Below are 11,000 nucleotides of genomic sequence, written 5' to 3'. Positions count from 1 at the left end.
AATATATATATGGACAGTGATAGATCAACAAGTTGTACAACTGAAGCCATTATCAAAACAAAAGATACGAACAAACCTGATGTTTTTAATTTTAAATGTTATTTTCATAAATGATACATTTATGTAGCAAAAACAATTACTCTAAATGTTTGACCTAACTACCTGTCTACATACCTGCATACCAATCTACCCTTACGTCCGTCCGTCTCCATGTCTGTCTGTCTGTCTATCTATCTATCCACCTACCTACCCGTCTGGTTCTCTGCCTGCCTGCCTGCCTGAGTGTCGATTCATCTATTTACATACCTACCTACTTCTCTGTCCCTCAAACTCTTTAAAAGATATTACAGCACCCCCCCCCCCCAAAAAAAAAACGGAAGAAATGCAGGGCTAAAATAAGAACCAAGTCAATGAATACAATTTTTTAAAGTACAGGTTGTGGTGATGAAAATGGTAGAAAAATTATGAACATAGCTAAGATGTTGAAGTACCAAGTGGATGGATGATGACAAGCACACACACACACACACACACACACACACACACACACGCACAGATATGTATACAGGCATAGGCGTGGCTGTGTGATAAGAAGCTTGTTTGCCAACCATATGGTTCCAGGTTCAGTCCCACTGGGTGACACATTGGGCAAATGTCTTCTACTATAGCCTTGGGCTGAACAAAGACTTCTGATGGATTTGGTAGATGGAAACTGAAAGAAGCCCATCGTATATATATCTTTGTGTGTGTCTTTGTGTCTGTGCTTGTCTCCCCACCACTGCTTGACAACTGATGTTGGTTTGTTTACATCTCTGTAACCAAGCAGTTTGGCAGAAAAGACTGATAAAATAAGTTCTAGGCTTAGAAGAGAAATAAGTATTGAGGTTGATTCATTTGACTAAAAAATATCCAAAGCAGTGCTCCAGCATGGCTGTAGTCTAACGACTGAAACAAGTAAAAGAGAGAATATATAAACAGACCCATGCCAGTGGCATGTAAAAGGCATCCAACACACTCTGCAAAGTGGTTGGTGTAAGGAAGGGCATCCAGCCATATAAACCATGTCACAGGAGACAGTTGGAATCTGGACAGCTCTCCCAGCTGACCAGTTCCTGTCAAACCATCAAACCGATGCCAGCATGGAGAACAGATGTTAAATGATGATGATGATGATGATGCAGGAGTGGCTGTGTGGTAAGTAGCTTGCTTACCAACCACATTGTTCTGGGTTCAGTGTATATATATATATATATATACACATACACATTTATGGAAAGGCATTTCATCTAGGAGTGGAAAAAAATCAACATAACTAAACAACACTATATGAATGTAATTTGGCTGACTGATATAGTCAAATAGACAATTGAGCAAAGAAATAAAGAATGGAAACAAGCTGTCCGTCACTCTAGTCCCCGCCCACCACTGCACCTAGCATCACTGCTAATATACTTGTTTACCATGTATATTTCAATAATTAACAACATTCAATCAATTGTTGTCAGTCAGCCTACACACACACACACACACACACACACACACACACACACACACACTTATGTATGTCATCATTGTCATCATTTACTGTCCACCTTCCATGTATGTATATCATATGCATATTAAATGCATTTATACACATACATGTGCAAATATATATTTATATAGAAATGTGAAAATCACCCGAACAGGAATTCTGAGATTCATCTGCAAATTAACCCATTATCTACCAGTGATCTCATATGAGATCTCTTAAAAATTACAAATTTCATAATTATCTGTCAACATTTACACATATCTAACCTTTTTGCTATATCTACTAGGTATATTTCTCTGATATTCAAATGAGGTTTGCTAATTTTTCGCCCAATATCTCGCTTATTTCTGTTTAAAATGTTATTTTGAAATGTTATTTTGATCATTCCAGCGTGTTTCTAAGGTTGTTTTATGCTAGAAATCAAAGTTTCATAAAAAAATTCCAGTTAATAAAATTATGGGAAGTAATGGGTTAATCAATTTTCACTGAAAGCTCAATTTTATGTTTATATAATAATCATTATAATCACTGTTGGCATTGCTGGTGTGATGATGATGTTGATGATAATAATGATTTCTTTATTAACCACATTAAGAAAAACATTATGGACAGTACAGGACAAAACAAAGAATGTGTGTGTATGTGTGGGAGTGTGTGTTGTTGTGAGGGTTTTGCATGTAAACAAGACTAACAAATCAACACTGTGTAATCTTCAATAAGGAGGAGACGTTTGAAGGCTGCTCATGGAAAAACCCCATAAAAACATAGGTACCCTGACTTTTGGAGCAGGTGCCTTTTTTCTTTCCTTTTTTTTTCAACTACAAGTGTATGCTCAGGGCAGGCCAGCTCTCTCGCACCATTCTCACCACTTTCATCCAACTTTCAGCAAATAGGTTAGGAGACAACACTTCCCTCTCTGTCCTTATTTTCCTTTTTCATCAGAGATTGGCGAAAGAGAAAAGTGTTGTCCTCAGCCTCTTCAATCTCGTCCACCATATAACCGTTTTTGCCATGACCACCAGGCATATAAACACAGTCTTTCTTTCCCGGTTAAAGGAAGGTAGTGGGGCGATCTTCATGATGGATTCAGTTGATAGCCAGATCTGTCCCACACACGACAGCAGGTGTTTGACATAAACTCACAGGTCAGCAATGCTCTAGGACTAGATGAGTGCATGCAGGACTGTTTCATTGTCCTGCGTGCATCATGGGCGTGCTTGGTTGACAACACTTCCGTGCCTGTAAAGTTTATCTCGATCAGGCAAAGCTCCCCTGTAGCACTGCCAGGCCAGAAATAATCCATTGGTGCCAGGTTGAAAGTTCTCCAGAAAAGAACAGCTAGTTGATCTTCTTTGAAGCTCAAGGTCTCCCCAAGAATGGCACAAGGTCATAATAAAGATGATGATAATAAAGATAATAATAATAATATACTAGACAGTGGCTCTCATGGCTTTTGATCTTAACTGATTGGAAGTGTTATCATGTACATGTTTTGTCTTGGTATAAAAGATGGGCTACAGCAAATATTTTGCTCAATACCACAAATTTGCTTGTCAGTTGTTTGACCGTAACCATTTGAGCATGTCTCTTGGTTGCTGGCGATATGTGCATCTCTGATCATGAGCTGAAGTAATGGAGGAGCATCATAGCCATGTGTTGAGAGGAATTCTTTGGGATTTGAATAATTCACCTCTAGAAATATGGGTGTTCTGTTCATCCTTAAACAACCCTTATTCAAGGACCATTTGAGCAGGGTGGGCTATTTGACATGAAGAAAACTCGAACTGGGTTCCACTTGCAAGGTCATACACTGTTTATCTTGATATGAGATTACTATGTCATGCCCATATGGTTGTGATGCATATGCCCAATGTACCCTTATTAGACGGGTAGTCATGATGGATATATTGGGCTTCATACATTTGTACCCCAGGGTCACTTTGGTGGCATGCACTGCTCTCTCACTTAATAATAATAATAATAATAATAATAATAATAATAGTAATAATAATAATAATAATAATAATAGTAATAATAATAATAATAATAATAATAATAATAATAATAGTTTATATAAGGACTGAAGTAGCTCAGCAGAAATATAATAGATAGAGAGATGAGTTCTTTACTTTTGTAAATAATAATAATAATAATGATAATAGTAGTAATAATAATAATAATAATAATAATAATAATAATAATAATAATAATAATAATAATTTATATAAGGACTGAAGTAGCTCAGCAGAAATATAATAGATAGAGAGATGAGTTCTTTACTTTTGTAAATAATAATAATAACAATAATAATAATAATAATAATAATAGTTTATATAAGGACTGAAGTAGCTCAGCAGAAATATAATAGATAGAGAGATGAGTTCTTTACTTTTGTAAATAATAATAACAATAATAATGATAATAGTAATAATAATAATAATAATAATAATAATAATATTCAAACTGATTGAGCTATTCAGGCCAATAGAGCAGATATTGTGGTAAAAAAAATCACATTAACTAAACATCTTTACTTATAGATAAGTCAATCTCAGTAAAATGCAAACTTTTGTAAAAAAAACATTTGAAAGGTTAAGTAAATGCAAGGATTTTGAAATAGAGGTCTCAAAAATACGGTATCTAAGAATGACAAGTGTACCTGTGATCATCAATTTTGGGGACAATGCCAAATGGGACTCTTAAATACAATGGTGAAATACTAGGAAACCCCAAAATATCAAAGCTATGAAAACTTGTTCTCATGGATACTGTTCACATCCTGCTTGTTAGGGACAGTGAAGGTCATTCCGAAGTTCTTGAATGGCTCAGGTCACAGGTGGTGACTTGATATCCAATAATAGTTAGTTGGCACTCTGTCGCTTATGACGTCGAGGGTTCCAGTTGATCCAATCATGGGAACAGCCTGCTTGTGAAATTAACGTGCAAGTGGCTAAGCACTCCACAGACACGTGTACCCTTAACGTAGCTCTTGGGGATATTCAGCGTGACACAGTGTGACAAGGCTGACACTTTGAATTACAGGCACAACAGAAACAGGAAGAAAGTTGTGGTGGAAGAGTACAGCAGGGTTCGCCACCATCCCCTGCCGGAGCATTGTGGAGCTTTAGGTGTTTTCGTTCAATAAACACTCACAATGCCCGGTCTGGGAATCGAAACTGCGATCCTATGACCGCGAGTCCGCTGCCCTAACCACTGGGCCATTGCGCCTCCACATATCCAATAATAAACCCACCTAAATTATACCCACTCACCCAAGCAAACATATACACCCCCCCCCATACATACTATATATGGTGGCTGTTGACTTATTAATCAAGTACATACGCAGGGTTATAAAAGCAGTTAAAAACCAATCACACAAAGTCGCAGGTAATATAAAGCTGAATATTTAATTTAAACTTACTGGTTACAGATATTCTGTATTGTGCAACTAAAAATGATTCACAAATTTTCCCACACATTCAGCATGAAAATGCTTGATTTCGCTGTGAAGACTGCTGGAAATTGTTATTGTGATATTTCGTGTGCTTTGTCAACCCAGATTTACTTCTGCAGACTTTACTGCAAACAGATATACACACATGCATGTATACATACATACATACATATAATTGCAAGTTTTCTTTTCAGGTACACGACACTGCTTTTCCTCTTCCCAGGCTACAGGCCCACACCCCCAACACCCATACTGTTAGGATTGGCACTCTCAACGTCGGCACGCTGAAAGGTAGATCTGGTGAAATTGTTGAGATGCTTGAACGGAGATGCGTAGATATGTGCTGCATCCAGGAAGTAAGATGGAGAGGAGGTTCTGCAAGGTTCCTCACAGGCAAAGAACACAGGTACAAGATTTTCTGGGCAGGGAACACTGACGGGGTCGGGGGCGTAGGAATACTTCTAGCGGAGAAATGGGTGGATAAGGTAATCGAGGTCGTTAGAGTAAGTGACAGAGTACTTAAGATCAGACTAGTGCTTCATCATAGATTAGCTACTGTCATCTCAGCCTATGCACCTCAACCTGGGCTACCAGATGGTCTGAAAGACCAATTCTATGACACCCTCTTGCAAACTACCTCGTCGACGAGTGACAGGGACCTTCTCTTTGTGGCTGGAGACTTCAACGGTCATGTCGGACGTCGTGCTGGGGGCTTCCATGGCATACATGGAGGCTATGGCTTCGGTTCCCGCAACGAGGAGGGAACCAGACTGCTGGAGTTCTGTGATGCAACCAATCTTATAGTCTGCAATACCAACTTCAGGAAACCTGCCAGTCACCTAGTCACCTACCGCTCCGGCAGACACTCTAGCCAAATCGACTACATCCTCGCCAGAAATAGGGAAAGAGGGCGGCTTATAAATGCCAAAACCTACCCTGGCGAAGAATGTACCCCACAACATAGATTAGTAGTTAGCGACTTTGGGATCAAGGCAAAATGGGTGCCCAGAATTAGACAGGCTTGGAGAAGAAGGGTGTGGAAGCTTAAAGACCCTGCAAACGGACAGAGACTTAGAGACAAGTTACTTGAAGCATTTAACGAAATAGAAGGGGATATAGCATCATACAACGTGGAAGACAATTGGAGATTTCTGCGGGACAACCTGTTGAAAGCCACCGACCAGATTTGTGGGTGGTGTAAGGTCCCCTCCCAACCCAGAGTAACGTGGTGGTGGAACAAGGAGGTAGACAGGGCTATTAGACAAAAGAAACAAGCTTGGAAGGACTGGAAGAACGGTGGTAGCAGGGAATTGTACCAATGTGCCAGAAGGGAGGCTAGGCGACAGGTTTATTTAGCCAGAGGGGAAGCAGATAAGGAAAGATTTGCCAATGTTCTGCGCCGTGAGGACCAAAGACTCGAGGTATTTCGGGTTGCAAGACAGTGTAGGAGAGAGAATAGTGATGTTGTAGGAGAGAAATGTGTTCGCATGGATGATGGTACGCTTGCATTAAATGAGGATGCAAAGAAAGAGGTCTGGAGATGCCACTACGATAGATTGCTTAATAAAGAGAATGAATGGGAGAAAGAGAGCCTGCCTTATGTCGACCCAATAGAGGGACCAGCTATCCGAGTTGATAGTACCAGGGTAGATAAAGCAATTAAGAGTATGAAGACCGGGATAGCCCCCGGCCCATCAGGAATCACTGCAGAGATGCTCAAAATATCTGGCAGTGTTGGCTATAGCCTAGTCACCCGTATTACGAACCAGGTGATACACGAAGGAGTCATACCCTATGACTGGTGTAGCAGCATCATAGTCAACTGCTACAAAGGTAAAGGGGACGCTTTAGATACAAATAATTACAGAGGCATCAAGCTGTTAGATCAGGTTATGAAAGTTACAGAGAGGGTCATAGCCCAACTAATTAGGGAGCGAATCAATTTAGATGAGATGCAGTTTGGGTTCGTGCCAGGTAAAAGCACTACTGATGCCTTATTTCTAGTGAGACAGTTGCAAGAGAAATACCTAGCCAAGGATAAACCTCTGTACCTGGCTTTCGTTGACATGGAGAAAGCCTTTGACAGGGTCCCCCGATCCCTTATCTGGTGGTCAATGAGGAAACTTGGGATAGAAGAATGGCTAGTGAGAGCTGTGCGAGCCATGTACAGAGATGCGGCCAGTAAGGTGAGGGTTGGAAATGAGTACAGCAATGAATTCCGGGTAGAGGTAGGGGTCCACCAAGGTTCCGTCCTCAGCCCCCTATTATTTACCATAGTCCTCCAGGCAATCACAGAGGAGTTCAAGACAGGTTGCCCCTGGGAGCTCCTCTATGCTGATGACCTTGCCCTAATTGCGGAGTCACTATCAGAACTAGAGGAGAAGTTTCAGGTGTGGAAGCAAGGTCTAGAATTGAAGGGCCTTAGAGTCAACCTAGCTAAAACCAAAATCCTAATAAGTAGGAAGGTAGATAAAACACAAACCCCTTCAGGTAGATGGCCCTGCTCAGTATGTAGAAAAGGAGTAGGTAGTAACTCTATAAGATGTACCCGGTGCAAGCTATGGACACATAAGAGGTGCAGCAACATCAAAGGCAGGTTAACTAGCAAGTTAGTTTTTGTTTGTGGCAGATGTTCAGGTGCAATAAAGACTGCAAACAAACAGGAAACAACTTCTATCTCATTCCAGGGTGAAAAACTAGAGGTAGTCGATAGCTTCCGCTATCTGGGCGACCAAGTTAGTAGTGGGGGTGGGTGCGCTGAAAGTGTAGCTGCTAGAATAAGAATAGCCTGGGCAAAGTTTAGAGAGCTCTTACCCCTGCTGGCGACAAAGGGACTCTCACTCAGAGTAAAAGGCAGACTGTATGACGCATGCGTACGAACAACCATGCTACATGGCAGTGAAACATGGGCTGTAACTGCTGAGGACATACGTAAGCTCGCAAGGAATGAAGCCAGTATGCTCCGTTGGATGTGTAATGTCAATGTGAATACCCGTCAGAGTGTAAGTATCTTGAGAGAAAAGCTGAACATTAGAAGCATCAGTTGTGGCGTGCAAGAGAGACGATTGCGCTGGTATGGACATGTGGTGAGAATGGAGGAGGATAGCTGCGTGAAAAAGTGCCACACCCTAACAGTTGAGGGAACCCGTGGAAGAGGTAGGCCCAGGAAGACCTGGGCTGAGGTGGTGAGGCAAGACCTTCGTACATTGGGCCTCACCGAGGCGATGACTACGGACCGAGACCTTTGGAAATGGGCTGTGCGTGAGAAGACCCGGCAAGCCAAGTAAGATCGTTGCCAGTGCCCCTGGACTGGTTCTTGTGCGGGTGGCACATGAGATGCACCATTTTGAGCGTGGCCGTTGCCAGTACCGCCTGACTGGCTCCTGTAGGATTTTCGAGCGAGATCGTTGCCAGTGCCCCTGGACTGGCTTGTGCGGGTGGCACATAAAAGACACCATTTCGAGCGTGGCCGTTTTCGTGCGGGTGACACGTAAAAGCACCCACTACACTCTCTGAGTGGTTGGCGTTAGGAAGGGCATCCAGCTGTAGAAACTCTGCCAAATCAGACTGGAGCCTGGTGTTGCCATCCGGTTTCACCAGTCCTCAGTCAAATCGTCCAACCCATGCTAGCATGGAAAGCGGACGTTAAACGATGATGATGATGATGATGATACATACATACGCATATACATACATACGTACATACATACATACATACGTATATACATACATACATACGTATATACATACATACATACGTATATACATACATACATACGTATATACATACATACATACGTATATACATACATACATACGTATATACATACATACATACGTATATATATACATACATACGTACATACATACATACATACATACGTATATACATACATACATACGTACGTACATACATACATACATACATACGTATATACATACATACATACGTACATACATACATACATACATACATACATACGTATATACATACATACATACATACGTATATACATACATACATACGTACATACATACATACATACATACGTACATGGTGATTGTCTACTCCTTATGTAGAGTTTGACCACCTCTTGTACCAACACCTTAGAACCATTATGGTTCTCGAGTTTTAGTGATGCATACGACAGACAGACACACGCACACACACACACACACACACACACACACACACACACGCTCACACAGAGACAGACAGACCCACATTCTCAGTTGTATATATATATATATATATATATATATATATATATATATATATATATATATGTATGTATGTGTGCATCACTAAAACTTGAGAACTACCCAAACGATTTCATTCAAATTTTACACATGCCTTGCTTAGGATCCATGGAGTGTCATGGGCTACCAAAACAATTTTCAACTTCTTGCCTAGTGTGAGCCTGGACAGATAGATAGATAGATAGATAGATAGATAGATATCATTGCTTCCAAAATTGAACAGCACAACTACTGAAAAGACATGTAGCTACTCAGATTCCACCAACATCACATTCTTCAACATTCTGAGTAGCTACTCAGATTCCACCAACACCACATTCTCCAACAGCTGAAATCCCATTGAATTTTCTCTGGCCTCCCTCCTCACAGATTATATTCTGTAGAGCCATTTGTCAAACTAGATCATCAACATCATCATCATCATCATCGTTTAATGTCTGCTTTCCATACTAGCATGGGTTGGACGGTTTGACTGAGGACTGGCAAGCCAGAAGGCTGCACCAGGCTCCAATCTGATCTGGCAGAGTTTCTACAGCTGGATGCCCTTCTTAACGCCAACCACTCTGAGATTGTAGTGGGTGCTTTTATGTGCCACCGGCACGAGGGCCAGTCAGGTGGTACTGGCAATGGCCACGCTCAAAATGGTGTTTTATGTGCCACCTGCACGGGAACCAGTCCAGCAGTACTGGCAATGACCTCGCTCGAATGATTTTCTAACGTGCTACCAGCACAAGTGCTAGAAAGCGACGCTGGTAACGATTACGCTCAAATGGTGCAATTTATGGGCCACTAGCACAGAAGCCAGACAGCTGCTCTGGCAATGAACATGCTCGGAGACAGTGCTGTCAGTGCTCCACTGGTGCAGGTGCCAGTCATCGAATATGGTTCAATTACGATTTCGATTTCACTTGCCTCAACAAGTCTTCGCAAGCAGAGTTTAGTGTCCAATGAAGGAGAGGTTGGCATGGGTGCCAGTTGTCGGATTCGAAGAGCCTAACGATCAGTGATTTCAACACAGTAATGCACTTCTTCAGGAACTTCACTTCTCTGGTTTCATCAGATGATTCTGTTACCAATGAAACAATTTCCCTAATGCAACACTTAGCATTTCTTACAAGACACCTCTTCACTTACACAGAACTCAATTTTGCCAGCTTTGTCTCCATGGGAAGCAGTAAACATCATAACAAATGGCAATATGAACGAAAAGCTATCTGTTATTTTGCTGCTATTAAAAAAGTACCCTGTTAATTAATTTCAAATTTTTGATCACTAATTTCTTTACTTGAGATTATTCCCCTCTTGTTGGTTATTAGTACTGCCTCATATTGTTTTTCATTACTAACATCCAACAACTATTACAACCACACACAGCTTAATTGTTGACTTTGCCACTTAGAACAATAACAATGTACATGCATTTTCATCTACTTTTTTTGACCTGTCAACTTCTACAGGTGATAGACAAGCTAGTGTTGCTAGGTTGTCTGTTAAGCCATGAGGAACAACAATGAGCATCTCTTGTTGCTGAACTGTCAACTTCAGCAAGTGACTTGAACTGACTCCCAACTATTTTTACTTCGAACCCACTTTGTCTTTTTATTCTTAATGCATTTTCAAAACCAAATTTTCAAAACCAGATGTATATAGATTTATGCCTACAAAACCTAGAGTCATGGGGGATTACGTCAAAACTGTTTATACTTAACTTTCACAATGTATATGGTACATTCTCCATTTACATGTGTG

This window comes from Octopus bimaculoides, chromosome 13 (assembly GCF_046866305.1).
Source record: "Octopus bimaculoides isolate indiv1 chromosome 13, ASM4686630v1, whole genome shotgun sequence".
Taxonomy (NCBI): Eukaryota; Metazoa; Mollusca; class Cephalopoda; order Octopoda; family Octopodidae; genus Octopus; species Octopus bimaculoides.
The sequence above is the reverse complement of the archived record's forward strand: the minus strand, read 5'-3'. Positions refer to the sequence as shown.